At 41.5% G+C, this 27,487-nt stretch overlaps 2 long non-coding RNA genes across 6 annotated transcripts in view; one reads left to right on the plus strand and one right to left on the minus strand.

Annotated features, from left to right (window-relative positions):
• LOC310761289 overlaps positions 1-27,487 on the plus strand; it is a 374,003-nt gene that overhangs the window by 157,693 nt on the left and 188,823 nt on the right. The gene's annotated exons all lie outside the window — the stretch shown is intronic.
• Positions 1-27,487, minus strand: part of LOC310761282 — a 364,443-nt gene that overhangs the window by 13,655 nt on the left and 323,301 nt on the right. The window contains exons 4-5 of one of the 5 annotated variants that reach the window (XR_014547310.1): positions 5,269-5,344; positions 3,497-4,333 (exon numbers count right to left, since the gene is read on the minus strand). The exons of 1 other annotated variant lie outside the window; for it this stretch is intronic. This is a non-coding gene — a long non-coding RNA (uncharacterized lncRNA). Of the gene's footprint in view, positions 1-1,155; positions 5,345-12,761; positions 12,828-26,795; positions 26,981-27,487 lie in introns of those variants that run through there. 3 more of the 5 variants (XR_014547309.1, XR_014547311.1, XR_014547312.1) reach the window with 3 other exon arrangements.

Consider the following 27,487-nt stretch of genomic DNA (forward strand, 5'->3'; position numbering starts at 1 on the left):
GGGAATTTCCCTTAAAAAAAGAGAAAAGTTGACAACTATTGAGAGAGTTACCCTTGTCTAGGGCTGCCATACATCCAGATTTTCCTGGAGAAAATCAACAAGTTTTGGGGTTTCCTGGTTTTTACTTTTTGAAATATGGCAAGCCTACCTTACACCAAGTCACAGCATTGTCATACCTGATTAGTTTTTACTGTATGTCCTCAAACTGAACCCAGAGGAATTCAAAAATCTTACAGGTTGGGAACATAAAATGCACTGGATAATACCAGTCTAGGGAATGGAATGAATATTTCAGAGACTTCATCACGTTTTGTTTTGTTTTCAGTTGTGGCATGATGTTTGGAGGTGGAATACAACATTAAGTAGGTAGATTGCCAGCAAGGGAATTATTTGCATTCACTCTACATTCTTTTTTCATCATTACTATTTGAAAACTATAGGGTATATCTGGGCACTTCAGGCAGAATGGAAAAGCTGAGCAGTCTCTATTCCTTTATGTATCTTATACATGCTTATAGTGTTTGGGTGGGGTGGTAAAGCAGGGCACTTAACCTGCCTTATTCACTGAATTTTTCAAAGGGTCCTGTATTTCAGTAGCTCCTGTTCTTAAAACAATCTGCCATTTTTTAAAATGGAGGCCGTCATTGTCTGTCATATCATAAATTAAAAATACATTTTTCAAAAAAACCTGAGGGGAGAACAACTTGGCATAGGTGGGTGTGGTGCACCCATTTCCCCCACCCTGGCTATCCTGGGAAGTGGTCTTTTTAAACATACACATGACCTTTTTGTGTAGAGGGATTTGTGGAAAATAACTTATGGGAAGTACCTGAGCTCAGATTAACCCACCACAGGAAAGATGCATCCTGGTTGCTAGAGTAAACAGCACTGAAGGGGAGGGGGAAATAGCAGGTCTTTAGGACCACAGGGATTTCTGTTGCCTGGTATTCAAACAACTCATAGCTCTGACTTCACTCATTAGCTAAAAGCACTAAAATACAGGAGCAAACAGGCAAGTTCATCTCACAGAAATCACTTTGATGGTTACTTGCACATTTTGCTTCATAACTTTCTAGGTGGGCTTGATGTTTTGTTTTGTTTTGTTTTGTTTTGTTTTGTTTTGTTTTGTTTTTAAAAGGAAGCTATGGCCCCTAATGTCTGTGGGCCCAGTACATCAGTACTCATTGTAGCTGCCTCTCATCGCTCTGAGTTCTGAGATACCATGTCTACCAGACTGTACCCTTGTCCTTATTCAAGCTGGGTATGCTTCTGCCTGTTTGCAATCGCAATCACAGATGAGAATCCTTACATGCATAGATTGAGAAGGATGTCGAATATCCACCCATTACCCTTTGTGAATTTGGATATTGTGGGGTGGTTAAAGAGCCATAAGAGGTAACTACTCCACATTAAATTATCTCATGTAAATGTCCTGATACAGTAGCCAAAAGGGGAGGAAATGAGGGGTCAACCACCAGCAGCACTGCAAGGTTGAAGGTGAAATGGGGAGCATCTGTCTTCACATTCTGTTTGAGGGTGTTCCCCTCCCTGAAATGGCAATGTGTCTTCAGCATATTGATTCTGTGACCCTCTTTAACTATCTGAACTCTCTATTGGAAAGAACCAAATTTAATCTCAATCTGTTTCTAGGATATGTATTATTTTGTGTTCCCCTGAGAACAGGAAAGACAAACGGTGTGATAATTGCAGATCATGCAGAGGAAGAATCTGCAGAGAAGTAAAAAGAAAAGAAAACGAAAAGGAGTGTTGCACAGTGGTTTGCCTTTCAGGGATACCCGAGGTAATGAATGGCAGAAGAACTCCTCACGTGTAATTGAAAAACTGCAAAAATAACAATGTAGAATTCATTCCTGCTATTTATTTTTAAAATGCAGCATTTAGACCAGCACAGATCACATCAGACCTATTAGGAAGGAGCAATCTTTGTCTTCTTTTTGGTCCAGAGGTCTGAAATGTAACTAATATGAAAGCAGAATTAAGTGGCAGCTCATTTGAAAGGCATAATTTGAATCAGAACCTACTAAGGATCAGGCGCAAAACCTATTTTAACAGAGAACACATGTGAAGCAATTGTAGGATATCTGCATTAACAACACAACTGTGTTTTTCCACAAGTGGACACTGTTAATAATTATTTTCATCTAGAATTTTCTGCCTTTCATTTCCTCATGATCTTACTGTTTACATTTCCCACCATAATATGTTCCTTTAACTCAGGCTAACATATATCTGGTGAACTGCACTGTAGTCCACAAAAGCGTATGTCATAATAAATTTGTCAGTCTTTATGGTGCCAAAAGACACCCAATGTGAAGTACAGTTAATGCTTCTGAGCATGTCTAAAGTGCAGTTGTCTCACCACCAAGTAATCGCTGCCACTCCCAACCATCTGGGATTAGAAAGTACTACTTCTTGGTTCAGATCAGAATCCAGGTTTGAAGATGCCCTGGGCAAAATGACTTCTTATAGGTCCCCTCTTATGTTGATGACCATCCCCCAAGATATGCCTGATAGTGGCATCACTACTCCAAGAGTGACTGGGATCTGCCATTTTAATTAACCACAAAGCTCTGTAGCACCCAATGTTGTGTCAAACCAAGGCACTGTGGGTAAGGGCATGGTCTGAACATACACAATGCAAACACAAAGTATCATGGTTTTTTTTAATATTCTGTTAGAAGCTGCCCAGAGTGACTGGGACAACCCAGTCCGATGGCTGGGGTACAAGTAATAAATTATTACAATTATTATTATAAACAGCTTGGTGGAGCTGCCATAGTCATGCCTGGCATTCCATGATGGGGGGGGGGAGAGAAGGGTGGGAAATAAGAAGAAAGACACATTGAGTTCCTTAGAAAGCAGCTTGGGTATTTAAAATAGGTGGGGTATAAGTATTTAATATAAAATGTTAAAAAGTAATATGTAAAAATGGTAGCAAATTAAAATGGAGACTCACTGATCCAGCTGCCCAATGTGGAGAGCCTAGGAAAGGTGTCAACACTAGGTGCCAATAGTTGTCTTAAAATGGTGAACGGAAAGAATCATCCATAAAACTTTACTATGTTCTTGTGTTTGCCATGGGTTCCTGCAACCTTAGCAAGACAATGGAGAAGCTCCCTTCAATAACGTCAACATCATGACTCTCAACCACGTCTGTCTTTAGGGAAGGGCTGCTGCTCGGCGTTAAGAGTGGGTGCTTTGCGTGCAGAAGGTCTGAGGTTTAATCTTTGGCATCTTCAGGAAGGACTTGGAATGACCCTTGCTGCCAGTCAGTAGATAATACTGAGCTAAAATGGGCAAATGGTGTGAGTATAAGGCAGCTTCTGATGTCTCTAAAAATAATGAGAATTCACGGGTCCCTTTGTGGCAAAGCACAGATTTTTCACATGTATTTTAGGTACCAAGTCTGCACAGATCCTATGGACAGAACTGTACTGTTCGCCGAAAAGGCCAGCAAAAGGATTCCCAAGCTTTCTTAACCGAGGAGTACACCACACAGAAATTAATGGGATTTGCTATATTAGACTCTAGCCTCTAACATATCCTACTACACCGAATCAGTATTTCTGCGACAGCCTGAGTGTGCTTCTCAAATACTACTGAGAAATAAAAAAAGATTAGCGTAGTAAAACAATTTTCATTCTAATCCAATGTAAATAAAATAATGTTTCTCAAAATGATAGGTCCTCAAGGGACATGATATAAACTGGTAAAGGAAAAATGAGTATTGGTTTAATTGGCTTTTTAATGATCTCCTGTTTCTTCTTTTTGATATCAAAATCCGAATGGAAAGGTTCATCTAACTATACATTTAAGGCTTTTAAAGGCTCCATTACAAGACTTATTATGCTAAAAGAAACATACCTGGCATGCTGCAGGTTTCTAAATGTATCACTGATGCATGTAATGATTCACTTAAACCATCATGGTCAGAATTCTTTTGCATTATTTCCATGTAAATTGGATGCTTTCACAATTACTATAATATGTGTGAAATTCCACTTATTATTTCTTTTAACATGAAACTTTTATCACTTAACTTAAACTCACTGGACAGAATATTTGAACCATTTGCAATCATTAGAGCATTTTTGTTTGGTCAAAACCCTTCTGGGATTATATTTTTGTGGTGGGGGGAGGAGTAGAGATAGGGAGAAGTAGAATGAATTACATTTTATGTAATGGAATGGCAATTTTAAATATATGAAAGGGCATCTGGAGTACTAGTCATTATACACAGATCCCGTGTTATACTTTTTATCTATTGTGGACTTGTTCCATCTTTCTCTCTCTCTCGTCTTCAAGAGCTTTACTTTGAGCATGTAACACAATAAAAAAAGATGAAATGTAGTCAGTAGGTGATCTAGCAGGCTAGCCTCTCATGCTTTCAGTTTCTAGAAGACAATCCAAGCTCTCCCACAAGCCAACCCTATGCTCTGTTGTAAGGACATAGATTCCAAATGTAGAGTCTCAGGGAGCTGGTCCAAATGGACCTCTCACCTTGTCACCTCATTACTGGGAGACAACAATAATGATTTCCCCATGCTTTGGCACAAGGTCCCAGGCCAGGTCACAGCAATTGAAAATACAACATGAAAGACAGTTTAAAACAAATTACACAGCTTAGTCTTGTGCTCTGGGCTGACATAGTAGCAACCTCTGGTATCCCTTCCCTGGTACTCTAGGGTAAAAGGTAAAGGGACCCCTGACCATTAGGTCCATCGTGGCCGACTCTGGGGTTGCGGTGCTCCTCTTGCTTTATTGGCCGAGGGAGCCGGCGTACAGCTTCCGGGTCATGTGGCCAGCATGACTAAGCCGCTTCTGGTGAACCAGAGCAGCGCACAGAAATCGTGTTTACCTTCCCGCCGGAGCAGTACCTATTTATCTACTTGCACTTTGACGTGCTTCCGAACTTCTAAGTTGGCAGGCGCAGGGACTGAGCAACAGGAGCTCACCCCGTTGCGGGGATTTGAACTGCCGACCTTCTGATTGGCAAGCCCTAGGCTCTGTGGTTTAACCCACAGCGCCACCCGCATCCCGTACTCTAGGGTAGTGGTTATCAAACTTTCTACCCTTTGAAGGCTACAGGGAACTCAGTTCATATGGACCTTACAAGCTGAGAAATCCCACCATTTATTCCACAGAAATTCTAAATGTTGACATAGATACTTGGGCATCTTTCATATTGGTTCCCATGCATACTGACTGGGCATGACAGAAAGGTGCCCTCAGCCACCCCCAACCTACCTGTCTTCTATCCAATCCAGGGGGTGGCACTGGTTGTTAGCTTGTCCTCCTTGCTCTCAATGTTGCGTTTGTTGACCTTAGCAGGGAGGAAAATGGGGACAAAAGTAGAATTAGTTGGCTCGGCCTGCTATTGGCTCTGGCTCCACCTACTCTTTGGGCTCCCTGCCTTCCACCTTACCAGCCTCAACGAGTGATGCACATCAGCACGAATCAGCATTTTACAGCAACAGAATCGCAAGGGAGGGGCTTTATCAGGTAATCTCATGCAGAGCAGGTACAGGGGATAGTAATTGGCAGTGAGCACCAAAGCTCTGAATTTGACTTATGCTCATATGATGCAGCTTAAAATGTGATGCATTGGCCGTCTCCTGAAGTGTCTTAACATAACCAGCCTGCTTGCCTGTCTATCTATGATCAAGAATATAATAGCACTTATTAAGATTAAATTTAAGATAATGAGAGTTCTAATTACTTACATTTTTTATGGTTGATATTTTCCCTCAACAAATACTACCGGTAATGAATGGCATCAATTAATTATCTAATGTTAGTATAAAATACCGTAGGAGCTTAATTCTGATCTCGTTCCAAGTGAAACTTCCAGATATTTAAAAACCTTGGGAGGTAGTCCTGAGAAATGCTACATGCCACTACTTGCAGAGGGTTCAACAGGAATTTTCAGGACTGATAGTTGTTCATATAGCAGTATGGGCACATTTACATTTATTTAGAATTTGAATATCATGAACCAGAATTTTTGAAAGTGCAGTAACTGTCCCTGCATTTCTTTGCTACTGATTCTAATGAGCATAACTTTTGGAATTCAAGCTATCTGTCACAGCATGGCCAGTGCACAGAAAGGATGAAGACAAATGTAACAAGTATTAGAACAGTGTGACCACCCTGAAAAAAATATTCTGTTCAGACATACATTTTCTCTTAAGAAATGAACTTGCGGGTGGTGAGCAGTTCTGCAAATTTGCAGTAAAAGCCAGTTGTGCAAGAGAATGATTAGCACTAGTCTCATGATGACATCTCCATCTCTGTGACAATTTTGCACTTTGGGTTTTTTTTAAAAAAACCCTCTAATCAGCAAGGTGATGTAAATGGATGCATATGTATAAACATTCATGTACAGTAGTACCTCGGGTTACATATGCTTCAGGTTACAGACTCTGCTAACCCAGAAATAGTACCTTGGGTTAAGTACTTTGCTTCAGGATGAGAACAGAAATCGTGCAGCAGGAGGCCCCATTAGCTAAAGTGGTGCTTCAGGTTGAGAACAGTTTCAGGTTAAGAACAGACCTCCAGAACGAATTAAGTACTTAACCTGAGGTACCACTGTACTTTTTCTAAAACAACAGAAAAGGATACACCATCCACTTGAAGCATGCGGGGGGGGGGGAGGACAAACAACAATGGCTGTGCCAGTTTTTGATATGATGATCATTTCATTATCTATGCCAGGAGAAAACTGAGCTCACCTCACAGCAGACATTATCTGAGCTCTATTACACATGTCTTCACCCTAAAATTACACAACCTCCTCATATCAGCTGTTTCATCATCAGAGGACCTCTGGTGCCCAGCAAACCAAAAGCAGACATTTCACTCAGACTTATGATAGTTCAGTTTAGCCCCTGACAAGTCCTGGCATTATAGAGGTTGGGTGGCATCTGCCATGGATGCTTTAGCTTAGATTTCTGCATCGTCTCAAGTAGCACACTAGTAGAGAGCATGATGCGACTGTTCACCTGACTTCCACTTGGTTGCATTGCTTCTGCTGCTTACTGGGAGGTAGAGGAGGTATTGGAAGATGGCAGGGAGATTCATGTGCTACAAAAGTACCAGCAGAGTGCCAGATTGGCTCAGCTGGCACATTTGCATACATACAGAGTCACCTCACTGCACCCCTCTGTCTACCAGCATGCGGCAGCAATGTGACCAACAGGAGGTCAGGTGGCCAGTATGGTTCCGAGCACAATTCGAAGTGTTGGTGCTGACCTTTAAAGCCCTAAACAGCCTCGGCCCAGTATACTTGAAGGAGCATCTCCACCCCCATCGTTCAACCCGGACAATGAGGTCCACCTCCAACGGCCTTGTGGCAGTTCCCTCACTGTGAGAAGTGAGGTTACAGGAAACCAGGCAGAGGGCCTTCTCGGTAGTGGCGCCCACCCTGTGGAACGCGCTCCCATCATATGTCAAGGAAATAAACAACTACAATCATAAGGTAAAGGTAAAGGGACCCCTGATCATTAGGTCCATCGTGGCCGACTCTGGGGCTGCGGCGCTCATCTCGCTTTATTGGCCAAGGGAGCCGGCGTACAGCCGGCGTACAGCTTCCGGGTCATGTGGCCAGCATGACTAAGCCGCTTCTGGTGAACCAGAGCAGTGCACGGAAATGCCGTTTACCTTCCCGCTGGAGCGGTACCTACTTATCTACTTGCACTTTGACGTGCTTTTGAACTGCTAGGTTGGCAGGAGCAGGGACCGTCGAGATCACCCCGTCGTGAGGATTCGAACTGCCGACCTTCTGATCAGCAAGTCCTAGGCTCTGTGGTTTAACCCACAGCGCCACCCGTGTCCCTAACTACAGTCATACCTTGGGATAAATACGCTTCCGGATAAGTATTTTCAGGTTGCGCTCTGCGGCGACCCGGAAGTAACAGAGTGTGTTACTTCCGGGTTTCGCTGCTCGCGCATGCGCAGACGGTCAAAATGCCGTCATGTGCATGTGCGGAATTGGTGAAATGCGACCCGCACACGCACAGACATGCAGTCACGTCTTACGTTCTATTCAGGATGCGAACGGGGCTCCGGAACGGATCCCATTCGCATCCCGAGGTACCACTGTATCTGACTTTTAGAAGACATCTGAAGGCAGCCCTATATTGGGAAGTTTTTAATGTTTGATGTTTTATTGTGTTTTTAATATTCTGTTAGGAGTCGCCCAGAGTGGCTGGAGAAACCCAGCCAGATGTGTGGGGTACAAACAAACAAACAAACTGTTGTTGTTGTTGTTGTCCCACCATGCCATTCACCACTGAAGCATTACATTTGTGATTAAAGTGGAACAAGCTATAAATTATTTAGTGAGACCCCGCAACCACTATAGGATGCCTTTTTTCATGCATCACCATGTCTCAGGTTGTCACCATCTTTTATACATGAAGAACTGCCTTGGAAGTTTTTAAAGGTTTCAGCTGACCTACAGGAAGCAAAAATATGTTGTGCATTCTATGGCCTGATACAAACTGGGAATTGTAAGGTTGCCACAATATATTACTGTACTGTACAGTGTGCAACCACGTTGGGGTTGCCATAATGTAGGAATTGCATGGTTGCTCCATGAGACAGCGCTCTCTCCACAAACAAATTTTAATGGTTATGTGCTGTAGATTTAAAGTTTAGAATGCTGAAATAAAACTTAGGCTCATACCTGATGAATGGAGGCTCGTAACTAAAGGTGGCTGGGTGTTGTCTTTCTGCCTGAGAGGTCCAGTTTGGGCGGAAAGAAAGGGGGGACACAAGGAGACTTGATTGATTTATTTTTAAATGCTCTGTGCAGCCACGTCTAATCTTGCCCCTTTCTAAAATTTAATTATTGGTATGTGGTGTTCTTTTTTTAATCTACCAAAGAATAAAATAAAATCATGATTAAGGGGTTATCTCAGGGAAGGAGGAGGACATGTATGCTGTGTCCCATTGGTGTAGTGCTGGTGGCATTTGCCCTACATCTGATAGGAAATGCTCCGGGGGGGGGGGCATGCACAAAAGAATGGTTTGAGGAGGCTTAGTTGGTCCCTATTTTCATCTGAAGCATGTTGGATAATGGACCCTTGACGGATCCATTATCCTCCATTAACTTGCATATGGGGGGAAATGGCTGGTGTGGGAAGTAGCCCACTCTCACCCTGAACCCTTGGGGTAACAGAATTAACTTACATGGGGGAAAGGGAAGAAATGGCTGGTGGTGGTGGGGAATCTCACCCATCCCCAGCAAGGACTCTTTTACTTCCACCAGCACCAAGGGGCACCAGCCACCAGTCAGCTTAAGGATGGAGACACCCTATGGGAAAGTTGGGATTGTAATCTAAGAACCACTAGCCTTCCCTTCTGATGTTGGTGTCATTGTTCCCATGCTGTTCTCCTCCGCTTATACTATTCCCATGGCTTCTTCTTTCTTATGTTATTAGAGTGATATGAGATGGATCCACAAGGGAGCAGCAACCACATCACTACTGCTGCACAAGAATCCTGCCAGAGTCTCTCTTGGTTGAACGTGAGCTGGCTGTGTGCGGTAGATTTAAGCTTGAGAAGGCAGAAAGAAAACTGGGGAAAGTGTTGAGTAATGCTGCGCAGGATAAACTTCAGGCAAGTTCAACACTTTCATAAGAACTGAATGAGGAGCCCTTGCAAAGGAGCACTTGCAATGCGCGCCGGTAATTTAAATGAGAGCGTTGCAGGGTTTATATAAGCAGTGCACTTTAAAATAATCGTAAAAAGTGCATTGTGAAAATCTAGCACAAAACTACGGGAAGAATAATCATTTGAGTAGTGTGGGTAACAAACTATTGTTAATGTACAGTAGCTGAAAAAGCATAGAGAATGCCACGTACTGTATAGTGGTCCTCAGTGGTGTAAGGCATTCTCACAATAAATTGTTCAATAGAAGTGAGTGTATGCTAATTTTACAGACTGTATAGGACTCACAATAGAGTGAGAATTTTTCTGCACAGAATATAAGAACAAAACCAGGAAGGTGACCTCACTCAATTGGAATAGTAGAATGAATTACATTATGATTTTAAAACTGATAATAGACTCCTAGCTAAACTGGTAAAAATTTTCCTTGCATGTATTTATTTCTAACCCCCCCCCCCACACCGCCCAAGTGTAATTTCAAAGCCCTCCTATAGTTAACATTATAATATAGTTAGTTGCTACAAATAATCTGCAGTGATTATAGGAAAACTGTCAGTGTCTGTTCAAGGTCTGAAAAGGCTGCAGCAAATAGCTTTTCTCTTTGCCATGGAGACTGGGGTCTGTTTTTACGGTTACTCTGGTAACGAAAGCCTTTCTGGTGTTAGGCCTTTTCAGTTACTTCAGCTATTAAACCCTCCGGTTGAGACAAAAGCAAGGCGGTGTACAGACACTTCCCTCTAAAGCAAATCTCAGGGCTGAGGAAAAACTTGCAATGAAATGAAATGCAGCTTCTAATCAGATTGTTGTGTTTCATTCAAGGACTATTTGTGACTATGCCTGTTTAGGAAAGCTATTGCCTGTTGGGTAGTTAATAATGTTGCAAAGGGACATGGCCTCTCTCCTGAAGGGAATTCTTCAGTGATAAGGAAGCCAGTTTTTAATTTTTTGTTGCTGGACTCACAAGCAAACCTGAGTTGATGCAGAATGACCTTATTTCCTTCCTCCCAGCCCCCTCCCTGCCTATCACAATACATTAGCTTTGTGTTGTGGTCAGTGCTTTTTTCTAAAAAAAATGTTTAGGGGTACTCTCATTTTCGACTCATATTGAAATAATGCCCCTCAAGGATGCCAAACTTAGATTCACAAAATGTTTAGGGGTATGTGGGCCCCTTGTCACCCCAGGAAAAAAAGCACTGGTTGTGGTCCCAGCCATCCTAAGTCCAGAATGTAGAATTTTCAAAATTCAGCAGAAAAGATGCAGCACACTTAATGATAACCCTTCAAGTGATTGCCATTGCACTACAGTGGTGCCTCAGGTTACATACGCTTCGGGTTACAGACTCTGCTAACCCAGAAATTCAGGTTAAGAACTTTGCTTCAGGATGAGAACAGAAATCGTGCTCTGGTGGTGTGGCGGCAGCAGGAGGCCCCGTAGCTAAAGTGGTGCTTCAGGTTAAGAACAGTTTCAGGTTAAGAACAGACCTCCAGAACGAATTAAGTACTTAACCCGAGGTACCACTGTACTGGTGAAAACTTATGTGACCCAATTTGGTACAGATGATTCTAACAGCTAGGGGAAAAGGTAACGTGAAAACAGGAAGCACAGAGTCATAAAAGGTTTCATGCAGCTAATGGATGTGACTCTCGTTTGGAATCAGTAGGTGTAGACAGACTCCTGAATTATCTTGTTCTTCAAAATAGTAATGCTTTTCACATTAGGTAGAGGTTTGTTGTTGCAAGCTCTTACTTCCCTTACATTTTTTTTCTTTTTCTGTTGGTGTGTACTATTCTAAGAAAGTGGAGGGTGGGGGGAAGAGAACAGAATTTTCACAGGAAGAAACAGAAGACTAAATAGACCGCAAATAATATGCTTCACAACCGAACAATCTATTCTCACTTTAACATGGTCAAACTAAGTAACACTAAACACTGTAATACCCATGGTGATAAACCACTTTGAGCTGCAAAGTATTCAATTATTTTTCATTTGAACTATTAAATGTGTCACACAGAAATTCCCCAATGCTGTTTTCACCTACATATATTACCATATTTTTGGGGGGTGGAGGAGGGGGGAACACCACACACACCTTTGTCCTATCAGAAGGCAATTCATAGAAAGAAACACTCAGGTCGGAATATAGCAACTAAATTAATACCAGGTGACATTTGTTAACAGTGAGGAAAAACACTGGCACAGCATTTACAAATCTAAAGCATCTCTCCCCCCCCCCCCTGCATATTGGAGAGAGTAATATATTCTTAGATGACCTTATTTCAATCATATGTTGCACATAGCCATATGAGATACATAGCAAAGCAGCAAAAAATGTTTTTTTGGGTTTCCCAATGGTGCTTGTTTCTAAGAACGCCCTCTGCCTCCTAAATGATTTTGGGATTTTTAGAGATTAAAATGTGTGTTTTAAGTTTAAATGCCAGCAAGAACCCAAATAACTAAATAGTAAGTGTGGTGCAAGGCCTGAGGTGCAAGGAGGGCCTTCCCCCCCCACTTCAACCCATGTTTGTATGGTACACAAGTTGTCCCAAATCAGTTGCTTGGTGAATATTGTGAGATGCACCTCTGGCCAGCTGTGGGCTGGTTCTTATGAAAGGCATCTGAACAGCTAACTGTGTTCCAGACAGTGAGGAATGAACTCTAAGGTGGCCAGCAACTAAGGCTGCAATCTTATGCCCATTTACACAGGGCTATGGTCCGCTGAAAGGGACGCAGGTGGCGCTGTGGGTTAAACCACAGAGCCTAGGACTTGCTGATCAGAAGGTCAGCGGTTCGATTCCCCATGACGGGGTGAGCTCCCATTGCTCGGTCCCTGCTCCTGCCAACCTAGCAGTTCGAAAGCACGTCAAAGTGCAAGTAGATAAATGGGTACCGCTCCGGCGGGACGGTAAGCGGTGTTTCCGTGAGCTGCTTTGGTTCGCCAGAAGCGGCTTAGTCATGCTGGCCACATGACCCGGAAGCTGTATGCCGGCTCCCTCGGCCAATAAAGTGAGTTGAGCGCCGCAACCCCAGAGTCGGTCACGACTGCACCTAATGGTCAGGGGTCCCTTTACCTTTACCTTTATGGTCTGCTGAACACAGTGTGGTCTGCTTCACAGCAGCAATGAATAGGATTGTGCTGTAAGAGAGAAAAATAGGTTTTAGTGAGGTCTAGTTTTCTCAAGGACTTTATCTAGCCTTATATGAACATGTGTTCCAGACTCTGATCCCACTGAATCACTGACTTGCTCTGTGGCCCTGTTTCACTTCCCAACAGTTCCTGGATACATGAACCTAAGGAAATTGTATGTTGGAAGAAAAGTGCATAGATGGCAACGTTTACTATCCACAGCCTAGCTTCACATGAAACTTCATTAATGGTGGGCTATGTTATCTCTCAAGGAAAAAACACAGCCATAAAGAAGCAGAGGAGAGTGAGAGGAGAGAATGAGCAAGGGGTGATCACAGCATCCCAGCCCTGGTAATACTCAGCTGTTGTGCTTCAGTGCGTTACACTCTTATATATATAAAAGAAAACGTGTACATTAAAAAAATATAGCTGCCAATTTAAATAAGTGCCAGAAGCAAGGCTAGAATGCTGAATCACTGCAGCTCTCTCTGTATTTCAGTATATTAATCTACAGTGCCTTTGTAGTGTTTGCACTTAAGTTTTCTTTAGTTCCTGTACTGCACCTGCCCATCCCCTTCAACATTCACCTGGAGAAGAATGTTCCGTCTATTAGCATGCCTCTCTTTCCTTCCTGGTGAGGGTTGCTATGCTTTGGAGAACTGGAATTCAGCTTGTTTGGAGGGTCCTCTTCCCTTGGGGTCTCCTCAACAGCTGCCTGGAGATTCTGATAGGGGAGCCAGGCATTGGGAAACCATCCCCACCCCCTGGTCCCTCCCAGGACCAGCAAGACTGTAATAGCTCTTGCCCAGTCACAAATATCCCCCTCTTCAACAAGGTGCTTGAGATGGTGGTGGTCATTCAATTACAGGCATGCTTGGAGAAAATGAAATATTTCGGCCCATTTCAATCTGGTTTCACCACTGAAATAGCTTTGGTTGTCTTAATGGAAGTTCTGTACTGGGATATAGACAGGGTGAATGCATCCCTGTTAGTTCTCCTGTGGCTATTGATTCCATCAATCATGGTGTTGTCCTGGACCAACCTGCAGGTTGAGAGTTAGAGACATAGTCTTTTTGTAGTGGTGGTTTCAGCAAGTAGCTCTGGGGGTGCTTGTTTGGCCTCATGACAGTGCTATTGTTGCATGAAGTTATGAGAACTGTGGCTCACCAGAAGGCTTTCTACACAAGAGCACCCAAGCTATGGAGCATTCCCTCCATGAACTTTTACTGACACCAATCTGGGTTATTTTTCAGTTCCAGCTGAAGATTCTTCTCTTCTGCCAAGCTTTCTGAGTTTGCCATTAATATGCCTAAGAGATACTTCTTTGTGCTCCGAGTTATAGGCTATTCTGACTAATATATTTAATAGGAGGAGGATCATTTTATTTTAAAAAGTATTCTATTTTGCTTCTATTGTACACTGTGTTTTTAATTGTTTTGACCCACCCTAGTATCACATGCAACGAGGGGCAGGATATAAATTTTATCAATTAATTGTTTAAAATAATCTAAAATTAATAGTGGGGAGACAGAAAAGGAGACATGAGATGACGATGGGAAAACATGGATCAAGGGTCAGAAGTTTAAGGCTTTCACAGAAGGATCAGAAGGAAAAGGAAGAGGTGGTGCCAAATACTCTGCTCACTCTTTATATAACTAAGTGAATGGGCTCCTGCAAATATAATGTGGAAATATTTATCTAAGAGATCAAATGTACGTATGGTTTGACAGTGGTGAGCCATTTAATTAAAAAACTCTTAGAGGCAAGTATTCATGCTAAGCTGTAGATACGCTATCACTTATTAATGCTACCGTTCCTTAAGTTAGTCAAACATGTGTGAGCTAATGTGTTACGTGGAAGTTGCCAGTCTGGTAGACAAGAGGGAACGATGTCTAAAGTTTTGTCTTGCATGCAGTAAAAAAAAGAAAAACAAGTGTTTGGGGTTTTTTTTTTTTTTTTGCAAACTATGGATATAAGTTCACATGTACTTAACCCATAGCTTCTCAAACAGTTCATCGCAAAGGATATTCAGATTATTGTGGGGCATTTTCACTGCTTGTGTGATACACACAAGCACCAGCTGCCAGCTTGGTTGTGTCTACTGAACTGTCAGATGATTTTGGTCTTATTTAGGCACCGTGGCCAGCTTTGGGGCGGGGGGGGGGCGTGTCTACAAATACAGTCAGCAGGCTGCCAGCAGTGAGTATAAATGCTTTCTGACAAACTGATTGCCTGCTCTGGATGACCAGTGGTGTAGGGGTACATCTTGAAGTACAACTTGAGAGCCTCATTCACTTGTCAGAGCAAGGAAAACCTGCCATTTACCTTGGCAGTCCGGCAAATGACTATATCACTCATTGGGGGGCAGGGGGTCCTCACCACTGTAATCCCTTGGGCTCCCTTTCCACTGCTTAGTGCAGGCATCCCCAAACTTGACCCTCCAGATGTTTTGGCACTACAGTTCCCATCATCCCTGACCACTGGTCCTATTAGCTAGGGATGATGGGAGTTGTAGTCCCAAAACATCTGGAAGATCGAGTTTGGGGATGCCTGGCTTAGTGTGACCTGAGAGTTCTAATTGCCCATCCTCTTAGGGCAGATTCTTACCACTGTTTCAGTTATGTATTTATTTTACATGGATGGTGTTATGTCTGATATCCAGTGCAGGTTCAGGGATGTTTTTGTATAGTGACAGTGTCATTGTTGTTTCTGCTGCCCCCCTACATACATTGGATAAGGATGGGAAAGAAATTAGTGGGGTTTTTTTTCCATTTTAATGAGCAATTATCTAATTTGTGAACCATATGCGAACCAAACAAATTTTTTAATGCAATTTAGCCAACCTATGTGTACAAGAATGTATAGAGGTCATTAGGGTGAAGGGCAGTTAATAAGTGCACTGGTGATGATCGTGATTATGATGATGATACAGGAAAGTGTGCATAAAAATGCATATATTAGTGAAAAGGGTTATCAGGGTTATATTAGTGATTAAGGGGAAATGGTTGTGAAAATGTGTGCATTACTCAAAACTGCTTACATAAATGTGTTTATTACAAGAAATTCGTATTCAAATGCTGGCGAATTTTCATGAGTATTTTTAAAAGAAAAAAATCGCAAATCGCTGCAGAAATCTAAAGAAGGTGAAAAACTCGGAAAAGCCAGAATTGATTCATTTTCCTCTTATTTTTTTTTATGCCAAGAGAATGTTACACACATCAGATTTCAGAAGCAGAAGGTTTTCCGCTCCCCAGTATCTAGTCAACCTTGCTGCATATACAGGGTTAAATTAAATTATCGAGACCCTGAAATTCTTCTTGTAAATGTGATTCACACTCTTCACTAATATTTAACTGGAATCTTCTCTAGTGCAGCTTGTTTGGAACCTCTTGTTCTCAATGTTTACAGAAGACCAGGACCAACTTCTAGCAGCGTTCATGTTTTTGAAAGATAGCATCATGTATTCTTCAGGTTTCCTTTATGCTTATCATTTTTATAAACCAATTCTAACTATATTCCTGGAAGTGGATCCCACTGGTATCAGTGGGTCATTTGTCCAAGTAAATTTTCTTGGGGTGTAGACACAGTCTAATTCTGCTCACATTTACTCAGAAGTAAGTTTAAAAAGTAGTAGTAATTCTCAGGGGACTTCTAAGTATGAGCCACCTCCATGTGAGCTGCTGCAAGGAGGAAGATTACCAAGGTTCTAAGTTTTGCCAAAAAGTTGAGATTACGCTCCATATATAATAACACCATCTACATATTTCTTGGTAGCCCTATTCTCACTTCCTCTGCACCAAGGGTAGCCAGTATTCCAGATATTGTACTACAGTTCCTATCATTCATGACCGTTGGCTTTTACAGGTTGGGGCTGATGGGAGTTGTAGTCCAAAAACATATGGAGGGCACCACATTGGCTCTCTTTGCTGCTAGTTAACATGACCCGCTTTCTACCACCAGCCTTACTTTTTGTCACTGTCATAGCCTGCCTTCTCCCATTCATCTTTGGTTTTCTAGGCTTCTGAGAGTTTACTACAGGTCCAAAGACAGTCCCACAAAATAACACAGATCTATCTTGCCTTTGCTCAGAACATTTACCCACAAACTCACCTCTTAAGCACAATCTCCCTTTATCTTTTGTTGCAACTAGCTGAACGGCTAGGATAAATCCTACTCGGAGAACATTTCTTTCTAGGTACCATTGATTGATCGGATAAGAGGAATTAGCTGATTACCAAATGTTAACTGAATAGTAAAAAAACATACTGTATGAAATAATGTGTGCCTATTCAGAAAAAAATATGCCTGGTCTGCGGAGGTGTTTACTTATTGTGTTTTAAACACTGTTCACTATATTTTCTTGTATTTATAAATTCTGCAAATGATATCCTAAAATATACAGGCGTGAATGGAGCCACCTGAAAGCAACAGACCCACTGGATTAATCTGTATATTTTAATGCAAGGGGCATTTTATGCCAGACAGACAATAAACACAGGCTATTATTTTTCTTTCTCTGAATTCCTTTATTTGAATACAGCAGCATCTGTAACAACAGTGTGTTTGTATTATATAAAGTCTCACTGTACGTTTATTAATATGTCTTGAGCTATAGAAAACAGAAGAGACTTTCCCCTCTTCACACTGAAAACATTGTATTTGTTATTAATATCAAGTTATATATGCTATCATTTTTTAGAGAGGAAATGCACATGTCATTTTAGGCTATAAATAATTTGGATTAACTGGGTGGAATTGGTTTGCTTTGTTTTTCGGATTCATAACACGAAATTATTGAGGAAGGCTAGGAAAGGAAGTGGAAAAGTATAATATAGCCTTAACAGCGTGTTACTTGCACTTTACGCCTTAGGCCCTTTATGCAAAATTTCATGAAGTAAATTGTTCGCTTTATTGTCATCGTCCCATCCATTAACATGCATTCTTCCTTTATTTGGTTGCTGTATCTTTCCTTGAAAAGTTCCTGGAAATATAGGGCAGCTGAACTGCGGCACAAACTTCTACCAGTTTGCCACGCCCTTCACCAAGGAATCTTGAGAAATATAGCTTAGTGAGGATGCTGAGAAACCCCTGTTAGAGATTGGGGACAATTACCTCCTTTCCCAGACGCCCCCTGTGCCCCACCTCATATTGTTCAAGTTACAAGAAAGGAGATTCCAACTAAACATCAGGAAGAACTTTCTGACAGCAGGAGCTGTTTGACAGTGGAACAAACGGACTCCCTTGGGAGGTTGTGGACTCTCCTTCCTTGGAGGTTTTTAAGCAGTGGTTGAGACGCCATCTGCCATGGATGCTTTAGTTGAGATTCCTGCATTGTAGGGGGTTAGACTAGACAACCCTTGGTGTCCCTTCCAATTCTATGATTCAAGAAAGTTCATTGGTCATCTGGAGGTGTGTTTTGGGTGGGCTTCAGAACCTCCACCACCTTCCTTAAGTCACTGTATGCTTAGACCTTTTGTTTTCACTGAGAGGAAAGAGGGGCCAGCCTGTTTTCAGTCATTTCGGTTGTATTTCTGTAAAGTAGCTTTGAATTTCAGCTGCTAACTACAATAGTTGCAAAGAAATGGCAGTTGGCAGGAAGGTGCTCCAACTGTATATATTCCCCACCCGCCTCCCTTGGTGATGTCAATACAAAACAGAATACTGCCCCCTATATAAAAAGCCTAAATATTTCCCGATACGTTTGTACTTATTTTTATTACTTGTACCTATATGTTACAACAAGAGGAGAGGACGTAATTTTATTTTTACACAAATCAGCTACTTAAAGTAAATTGAGATATATAGAATTTGCCAATGAAATGAATGATTTGATGTGAATAAAAGAGGTGGAGTGTTGTAAATCAGTACTGACAGCCAAATGGGAAAAATTGACAGAGTACTGTAATCACTCCCAACATCCACTGAAGTTATTGATCCAGAACCTCTATAATCCCCTTCACATAACACAAGCAATTTCATATAATACCTGTAATAACAGCGCATTCAAACTCAAGTAGCCATCAGAAGCTTTGAATCTAATGGTGAACAGGCCTCTGCTGCGTAAGTGTAACAACTAGAGCACACACACACAAAAAGCCAATGACTTCTGCCTTTCATAGGTAACGGCCTATGATAAGAGGTAGTTCAAAAGATAAACAGTGTCTAATGCCAAGGAAAATGAGCTATTAATTGCTTTGCTTGCTAAATATGTTGTAAAGGCCGAAAGCCCTAGGTGCAAAATTGAGAGAATGTAAACTGGATTTTGGGGACTGATAAACTCCTTACTGTTATCCATATGGCAGCTATCTGATGTTAATTACAACAGAGGCAAGGCAGCTGAGAGGTATTTAGTTGCTGGGTCATTACATCCTTCCCAGGTGTCTCTCCCCTGAAATGTTCCACCCGTTTTTTTACAAGCTCCTTCTCTCACTGATGGATTATTCCAGAGCCTTATCAAAGCTTTGCCAGCTCCTCATTAATATATAGAGCAAGCTGCACTGTTCTATATATCATTGTCTTCTACTTGGGGAGGGCTAATCAGTCAACCATTATCAGTCAGTCAGCAGAAGGCAGGCAATCAGACCTGACAGCAAAGAATCATGGGAGATCAGGGAAGGTTAAATGAGGCTGACAGTTGTGATAATGATGATTATACTATAAATTAAGATATGATGATAAAGAAGAATAAAAGACACAATCTGAAGCAATATTTGGTTTAACATGTCTCTCTCTTTTTTCCGCTACTGTTAAATGGCCATAACATTTATCACGCTGTACAAGAACGGACATTTAACTACCATGATAAAATAGGACAGCATCAGATTGAAAACCCAACAAGTTGTGATTACTGTGTCAGGCACTTTTCCACTGGTTGAAAAACTAGAGATAGAGCATATGTTATAATCATTCATGCATTATTCTGTCGAATGAAAAGAAAATAGATCTATTTTAGCAGTGTCTTTCAGCATCCTAGATAAAGGAGGAGGAGAAAAGAGGAAATAGTTAATATTGCCTTCTGCTTCTGAGATCATTTTTATTAATGAAACAATGGGAAGTTAAGCGATCGCTCTTCCATGACACCCACATCGGTGGATGTAACTATTTACTACTTAGCTGAGTCAGAGGTTATATGAAAGACGCTTGATTCCATATTGTGATTTCATATTGTTTTTTCAGTTGAAAAAACCTGCCCTGCTGTTGTGCCTTTAACATCAGCTTCATCTGCAGAAAGCCATCGATGAAGCTTTTCGCTACATAGAGATTTATCATTATTATCTGCTATCTGCACCTCAAATCTAAAAGCAGTGAAGCAGAGGATAGTTGGAAACTTGGCGATTCTAATATATAATTCTTTATATGCACAACATACGTTTCTAAAGGTTGTCTTGGCAATCTTGCATCTTATTTAGCAACACAATTTCTTGAAAACTTTTTGTTTTTTAAAGATGGCTAAGGCTATAACAAATGCTCAATTTCCTTATTTGATAGTTGCCCTATAGAACCTCAGCTATTAAAGTGTGCAGTTTTTAAAAAAGTTTATTACTGGCGAGGAGAAAAAAGTCACAGTCACAGTCAACCGATCTTATGCAAAACAAATTAAGGAATGAGGTGTGCATGTCTGTATCAAAACTACCCCTGAGCTTCCAGATTTGTCTGGCAGGGCAAGAAGCCTAGAATAAAATTTAAAATATTAACTGACGTAAAGGAAAGAGGTGGATTTGCCCTGCCAGACCTTAAACTTTACTATGAATCAGCAGCATTCTGCTGGTTGAAAGACTGGCTGCTTCTTGAGAACACAGACATTTTGGACCTAGAAGGTTTTAACAACGTTTTTGGATGGCATGCATATTTGTGGTACGACAAGGTTAAAGCACATAAAGCATTTAAAAACCATATTGTCAGGAAAGCATTGTTTAATGTCTGGATAAGATACAAAGATTTACTGGAAAATAAAACCCCAAGGTGGTTGTCACCAATGGAAGCGAAGGCTCAGAAAAAGCTCAATATGGAGGCCAAATGGCCGAAATATTGGGAAATATTGGAACAAGAAGGAGACAAATTGGAATTGCAGAGTTTTGAGAAATTAAAAGATAAAGTGCGAGACTGGCTTCATTATTATCAAATAAGAGAGGCCTATAATTTGAATTAAAAAATTGGCTTCCAGGTGGAAAAATCAAAATTGGAAACAGAACTGTTAGATCCCAAAACTAAGATACTTTCAAGAATGTATAACTTGCTGTTAAAATGGAATACGCAGGATGAAACGGTTAAATCTGCTATGATCAAATGGGCACAAGATATTGGTCACAACATTATGTTTGCTGACTGGGAACAGTTGTGGACCACCGGTATGAAATTTACGGCATGTAATGCCTTAAGAGAGAATATTATGAAAATGATTTACAGGTGGTACATGACACCAGTCAAGCTTGCAAAAATATATCATTTGCCTGATAATAAATGTTGGAAATGTAAAGAAAATGAAGGTACATTCTTTCACCTTTGGTGGACGTGCCCAAAGATTAAGGCTTTCTGGGAGATGATCTATAATGAAATGAAAAAGGTATTTAAATATACCTTCCTGAAGAAACCAGAGGCCTTTCTCCTGGGCATAGTCGGCCAATTGGTGCCAAAGAAGGATAGAACTTTCTTTATGTATGCAACAACAGCAGCAAGAATACTTATTGCAAAGTATTGGAAGACACAAGAGTTACCCACCCTGGAAGAGTGGCAGATGAAGGTGATGGATTATATGGAATTGGCGGAAATGACTGGCAGAATCCGAGACCTGGGAGAAGAGTTGGTGGAAGAAGACTGGAAGAAATTTAAAGACTACCTTCAGAAACACTGTAAAATTAATGTTACAGATAAGTAGCCGTGTTGGTCTGCCATAGTCAAAACAAAAAAAATTTTTTCCTGCCAGTAGCACCTTAAAGACCAACTAAGTTAGTTCTTGGTATGAGCTTTCGTGTGCATGCACACTTCTTCAGATACAGATAATTTTTTGTAAAATTAATGAATGTTAAAATGATGTTGGACTGAAAATAAGTGGCATTAGCAACAAAGTTAATAAGAATATGCAAAAATGAATTGATAAATGGATGAAAATATAGAGTTATAATATGTTAAGATATAGAGTTAAGATAAACGAAAGAGAGTAAGGATTTGCTGATTTGATTATTTAAATAGGAATACAAAAAGGGGAGGTGTGAGGAGGTCAAGGAAACAAGCTAATGAGTTTAAAGTTACTAAAAACGGATTTGTTTTTTAATTTTTTTTATCTGTTTGTTTTTTTTGTATTTTTTATGTTTTCTTTTTTGTATCTTTTTCTTTCTATGTGACTTCTTTCTATTTTGTAAACTTATGTTTTTGTAAAATCACAATAAATATTTTTTTTTAAAAACGAACAAAACTACCCCTGAGCTATCCTGCTCTAGTTGCTCAGAGACTTAGGTGATGCGGCCTGCCTAAGTGCCTAGACAAATAGAGAGAAATCTTTGCTGTGATTACGACGATTACCTTTTTCCACCGCGACTGATTCAATGGAAATAAAATCAGAGCTATTTTGTAGCCTATATGTATACTGTGTGTGTGTATATATATATGTGTGTGTGTGTGTGTGTGTGTGTACACACACACACACACACACACACACAATCCAGCTGACTGCTGTAGTATTGTTTTTGATAGGGGGAAAGGCCTATTGTCTAATGGCACTTTAAAACAGTATTTTTTCATTATTTGAACAGTTGCATTTACCCGAGAAGTGAAAATTACACACGTCCCCCTCATATAGATGTTGAAAGGGAAGAACGTAGATTAGTTTATAAACCTGCCAGCCTGGAAATACTGTGCAACCACCACACTCTGCTTTTACCGATTTACTCTTCTGCAAGACCAAAAGGCATGATTATAGGGCAAGACAGGAAAGTGGGGGGGGGGGGGAATATATCAAAGCATTTGAAAGCAATGGGATTTGAGACATTAACTGTAGCACAGCACACCCATAACACAATTTATTTACTCTTTTCTGAAATGAGATGTAAACACTGGACACTTTATGCTGCTTTAGTCCTAAATAGATAGCGCCCTGAATGAAGATGTTGATTTTTTGCCTTGCTGTTTCCCCTTTAAATTTCCATTTTATGAGATTGTTAACCATAAGCACAGCCCAACGGCTCAAGTGCATTTCTGCCTACTTAGACCAGTGCAAGCTTATGCTGATGTGTCAGTCAGATGATCACTCTCAACTGAATTTTATTTGGAATCTATCTTCTCCCCACCCTCTCTTTCGAAGAAGGGGGAAAGCGAGTCACCAGTGTGATATGGGATAGTGTAATCCACCTGCTAGATTACTGAGCTGATTCACACATTCAGGTTCAGTAGCACTTGATATCTCATCTGCAGATAAATGTGTGAACTACCTGAGTTGCTAAGTACTGTGCATAAAGTGATAAAGTGAGCTTATATGAAATCCCCTTCTGCAGCATGGGAGTAATAATCTTATCTCACATAGTTGTTGTGGGAGTCACTGGTTTAAAAACAATAACCATAAAACTGCTTGAGCACTTTAAAAGTGCCTTCTAATTGAGAAATATTATAGGTGTCATTTTTGCCATCTTTTTGGCTCTTATTGAAGGAAGGAAAAGGAGAATGTTAGCCGCTTTGAGACTCCTTCGGGTAGTGATAAAGCAGGATATCAAATCCAAACTCTTCTTCCCCTTTCTACAAGCCTTTTAAGTAGAGAGCTTTCCCTATCTGCATCTGTATTAGTTTTGGTATTGTTTTTCACATCTTTTTATTGTTTTATCACTTGTTTGTGCCCCTTGGATGCTTTGAGAGGAGGAGCAAGACAATCAATCAATCAATCAATTCATTGTGGTCCTAGGTTCGTTTCCTCCTCCCCTCTTCTAAAAGTCAGGTAGTTGTTTATTTCCTTGACACCTGACGGGGAATAGTTGCAGTCACCTTCAAAGGTAGCTCCAAGTAGAGCACATTGCAGTAGTCCAAGCGGGAGATAACCAAAGCTTGTACCACTCTGGCAAGACAGTGCGCAGGCAGGTAGGGTCTTAGCCGGCCTACCAGATGGAGCTGGTACACAGCTACCCTGGACACAGAATTAACCTGCAGTTCCATGGACAGATGAGAGTCCAAAATGACTCCCGGGCTGCACACCTGCTCCTTCAGGGGCACAATTACCCCATTCAGGACCAGGGAGTCCCCCACACCTGCCCATCCCCTATCCCCCCAAAACAGTACTTCTGTCTTGTCAGGATTCAGCCGGGTGGCCTGACTACTGCATTACTCTCAGGAGACACACATGGCTTGGGCCCACAGCAGGCCCCACAGTAAGTGCCACCCCCTGGGTGAGTGGCACCCAGTGAGCACCGCCCCCACCCCCTAGCTAAGCTGTGTGTGTTAAAATGGTTTTATGGGGGGGGGGGAATCCACCTTTCCGCCTGGGGCTGTCTTTTTTCAAAAAACAAAGCAAAGCCAAACTTTTCTTCTTTTTGCAAGCTGCTAGGAACTGACAAATTGACCAGCTGGGGAATAGGCTTCCTTGGGAGGCTGTGGACTCTCCTTCATTGAAGGTTTTTAGGCATCTGCCAGGGATGCTTGAGTAGAGATTCCTGCCTTGCAGGTTGTTGGACTAGATGACTCTTGGGGCCCCCAATTCTACATACAGCTCTAACTACAACTAATCCAGAATGCGGCAGCTAGACTGGTGACTGGGGGCAGCCGCTGAGACCGTGTAACACCGGTCCTGAAAGACCTACATTGGCTCCCAGTACGTTTCCGAGCACAATTCAAAGTGCTGGTGTTGACCTTTAAAGCCCTAAACAGCCTCGGCCCAGTATACCTGAAGGAGCGTCTCCACCCCCATCGTTCTGCCCGGACACTGAGGTCCAGCGCCAAGGGCCTTCTGGCGGTTCCCTCACTGCAAGAAGCAAAGCTACAGGGAACCAGGCAGAGGGCCTTCTCAGTAGTGGCACCCGCCCTGTGGAATGCCCTCCCACCAGATGTCAAAGAGATAAACAACTACCTGACATTTAGAAGTCATCTGAAGGCAGCCCTGTTCAGGGAAGTTTTTAATGTGTGACATTTTAATGTATTTTTAATCTTTGTTGGAAGCCGCCCAGCTGGGGAAGCCCAGCCACATGGGTGGGATACAAATAATAAATTATTATAATTATTATTGTAACTGTTCCCCTATGGAAAATGTTCCCGCGCTGCCACTGCAACAAAATATCACTGCCAGGGCTAGGGGGCGGTGAGGAAGGCCTCTGCCAGGGGTGCAGGCGAGGGGCGGCGGCACAAAATTGGCTAACAAAATATGTCTATATATATGTATAAATAAAAATATCAATTAGTGTGCGAGGAATTGAAGTGCGTGAGGAATTGAATGGGTGGAGGGGGAGTTGGGGGAAAGGCGGAAAGAAGAGCTAATTTGTCCATGGCTAGGGAGCCCAATCTGGATGGTTCTGCCAGGAGTGCAAGATCACCTAGCTATGACTCTGATCACTGCCCCTCTTTCTGTCTCTCCCCAGCAGTCAGTTAGCATTCCATGACTCCTGAGCATTCTCAGGTATCATTGGACAGTTATCGGTTCCCTGCCCACCCCCCACACTTGCAAACCTCCAAACAGGACTGCAAAATTGGCTCTACCTGTGTGCTTTTCCTGCACTGACCTCACTGCTGCCTCCCCTCCCCCTCTGCTTCGTAGTAATCAGAAGCAACCAACTGGAGGTCAGGTGACCATGCCAACTGCTATTGTCTGTTTACGAAAGGTAGAATCCAAGCCCCGCCCCACAAAATAACTAAAAGCATTTCTATTTGCTTACAAAAAAAAAATCCTACTGTAAAAATATAAAATAGAATTTTACCCTCCCTGAGAATTTGCATCAGGTAAGTGTAACTTCCCTCGCCTACCCATTGTCCCCTTCTGCTGAACACATTCCTTGCGTCAAATGCCCATGCAGATATTTACATAGTTAATCCAGCACCGCGCAGTCTTCGGCTTGCAAGGTTCACATGGCAAAGAAGTGACCCCTAAGAAATGCACGTCTGCCTCATTTGGTTGTTAACGCCGTCCATTTCCACAATTGTGCTGTGCAGAAGCATAATACTAATAATTTGGGCAAATTGAAAAACAGCTAACTGAGACTCATTTGCAGACATGCAGTTGGATGTGGGGGAATTTATCATTTGGGGGGCAAGACTCTGCTATTGATGCCTAGGAAGCCGCCGCAGAGAGACGTATCTTGTTCCTCCTTCCATTTATTAACTGTTTTGTTCACCTGAGCCGAGTACTGTGTTAGACTCTGAAAAACCACAGCTGTACAGGTAGCTACAGAAGAGTGAATGAGAGAATCTCTCCCCCCACCCCACCTCCCCAGGCAGGTTCTGCTCCCTGCAGAAATGATTTGTACCTCTGGCTGATTGTCACCAACAGAAAATGAAAAATAGGAACATTCAATGCAAAGTAATGTGTTCTGTACAATTACTGGATTAATAATTTTATTCCATTACTATGTGGGGACATCAGGTTGAAGATCTGCAATTCTGGTATATTTCTAAGCGTCCTGTTAAGAGAGTGAGCAAGGGTCAGGAAACTTAATTATGCCATAACTAGATAGAAATTGCCAAGTGATAAAAAGAAACATCCAGCCAGATTCAGCAGGAAATTACAGCTTTAATAATATAGCATAATGCCTACTTCTATACAATTATTGGAGAGACCGTGAACGATTTTAAATAACAGGCTTGGGTTTCCAGTAACGACAGGGGGGGTGGGGGAGCCTGAAAATGACATTTTGAATTTTCCTGTAAATATTTTTCTGTTAAAAAGGCATTATTACATGATCAAAACTCTTACATTTAATCTGGGACAGATAATGTAAACAGATTAACATTTTAAAAGGCTAAGGTGGTGGTGGTAATTATTCATAATGTTATTTATCCCTGTCCAAACTCACCCTGTACAATTGTATCCTTGTTCCATCGTGGTTAGGTTTTTGTTATGATTTTAACTGTAGAAGTAATACACTGGACTAAATCTTTTTTCTTTTTTTAAACCTGAGCATTAAGTAAGGCTGTATGGTCTCACTTTCTTTCCTCCATGAGACACTGTTTGTGATGATATTTATCTCCAAACTGTATTCCTGCAAAGTAGGCAGATATGAATGAATCAAAGATGCACTTTAATGTGGATGCGCAATATTGTCTTATACTTCTCAGATCAGCAAAGATTAAAGTGTGCTTGGCTTGTGTGCATATGTGTGTGTGTGTAAACATACTTATATGCATACATATATAATGAAATATTAATTCATTATTCACTCTAAGCCAAGACATATTCATTTAAAATATTAAACATCATATATGTAAACATGCCACATGCTCTAAAGGTCCTTTGCAATTTGTGTGGATATGTGTGTGTCCATTTATTTCTAATGTAAGGAGGAAAACTCATTTCTAGTGCAACCCAGGAGAGCTCTGCATTTCATTTTGTATTCTGTGGATGCAGATTAATCAACCTGACTCCGTTACCCAGGGCTAGCCATTCCGTCTAGAAATCTGCATATCTGCATATTACTGTTCTTCCCTGAATTTAATTTCCTACAGGAGCTGATATTAATCACTCTGTTTAAACAGAGGGGATTTGGAGT

This window comes from Podarcis filfolensis (genome assembly GCF_964270895.1).
Source record: "Podarcis filfolensis genome assembly, chromosome: 4".
NCBI classification, from domain to species: domain Eukaryota; kingdom Metazoa; phylum Chordata; class Lepidosauria; order Squamata; family Lacertidae; genus Podarcis; species Podarcis filfolensis.